The sequence below is a fragment of the Lathyrus oleraceus genome, chromosome 4 (assembly GCF_024323335.1).
Source record: "Lathyrus oleraceus cultivar Zhongwan6 chromosome 4, CAAS_Psat_ZW6_1.0, whole genome shotgun sequence".
Lineage (NCBI taxonomy): Eukaryota > Viridiplantae > Streptophyta > Magnoliopsida > Fabales > Fabaceae > Lathyrus > Lathyrus oleraceus.
This window is the reverse complement of record NC_066582.1, coordinates 124172623-124174073: the sequence shown is the minus strand read 5'-3', so window position 1 is coordinate 124174073 and position 1451 is coordinate 124172623. Positions and strand designations below refer to the sequence as shown.

The 1451-nt window shown below is 41.6% G+C and overlaps 1 non-coding gene across 1 annotated transcript; it reads left to right on the top strand.

Moving 5' to 3' along the window:
- The first annotated feature begins 1047 nt into the window (after positions 1–1047).
- LOC127077092 (small nucleolar RNA R71) lies at positions 1048–1153 on the top strand. Its single transcript, XR_007787076.1, has one exon. It is a non-coding gene; the product is annotated as a small nucleolar RNA R71 (small nucleolar RNA).
- The last annotated feature ends 298 nt before the right edge of the window (positions 1154–1451 follow it).

The following is a 1451-nucleotide window of genomic DNA, read 5'->3' as shown; positions in this document are numbered from 1 at the left end:
TTAAATTGGCCCGCATCTTTGGTTTTAATAAGCCTTTGAGGGTAAGGGATAGGTGGTTTATATGGTGGTGGAGGTACATAAGGTTCTTTCTTTTCTACGGTTTCCTTATTACTCTCTTCCTTTTCCTTAGGTTTACTTTCTTCCTCAGTTGACTTTTTAGAGTTTTGGTTTTCCATCCTTAGATCAGACGGTCCTTCTACTTCCGTTCCACTTCTTAATATGATTGCATGAGCGTGGCTTTTCGGGTTAGGTTGGGGCTGTCCAGGAAATGTACCAGTTGGGGCAGCAGTAGGCGCTTGTTGAGCTACTTGTGAGATTTGTGTTTCCAGCATTTTGTTATGGGTAGCCAGGGCATCTACTTTACTTGCTAGTTGTTTAATTTGTTCGCTAGTGTGTACATTCTGGTTTAAGAAGTCCTTATTGGTTTGCTGTTGAGAAACTATGAATTTCTCCATCATGATTTCCAAGTTGGATTTCCTAGGAACGTTATTGTTAGGTGTAGATGGGATCGGCTTTTGATATCCCGGAGGTATAGCTGGGGCTTGATTGGGAGCTTGTCCTGGTGCGTATAAAGCATTATTACTCTTATATGAAAAATTAGGATGGTTCTTCCAGTTAGAGTTATAGGTATGCGAGTAGGGATTTCCTTGAGCATAATTCACTTGTTCTGCTTGGATTCCTGTTAGGAGTTGACAGTCTGCAGGAGGGTGACCTTGGATTCCACAGACTTCGCAATTTTGAGTTGCGGCAACCACGGTGGCTGGAGGTGATACATTTAAACTTTCAATTTTCTGGGCCAGAGCATCCACTTTTGCATTAACATGATCAAGGCTACTTATCTCGTACATGCCACTTTTCGTTTGAGGTTTCTCTACCATTGTTCGATCGCTTCCCCACTGATAATGATTTTGGGCCATGCTTTCGATAAGTTGATAAGCATCGGCATAAGGTTTATCCATAAGTGCACCACATGCGGCGGCGTCTATTGTTAACCTTGTGTTGTACAAGAGACCATTATAGAAGGTATGAATTACTAACCAGTCCTCTAAACCATGGTGTGGACAAAGTCTCATCATATCTTGTATCTTTCCCATGCTTCGAAAAGAGACTCGTTATCTTTCTGTTTAAATCCATTTATCTGGGCTCTCAACATAGCTGTTTTGCTTGGAGGAAAATATCGGGCAAGAAAGACTTTCTTCAACTTGTTCCATGTGGTGACTGAGTTGGAAGGAAGAGACTGAAGCCATCTTCTAGCTTTATCTCTTAACGAGAAAGGAAAGAGACGAAGTCGAATTACCTCTGAAGTGACACCATTAGCTTTAACAGTATCAGCGTATTGGACAAATACGGATAAATGAAGGTTTGGATCCTCGGTAGGATTTCCAGAGAATTGATTCTGTTGCACTGCTTGTAGCAGCGAAGGTTTAAGTTCGAAGTTGTTTGCTTCGATT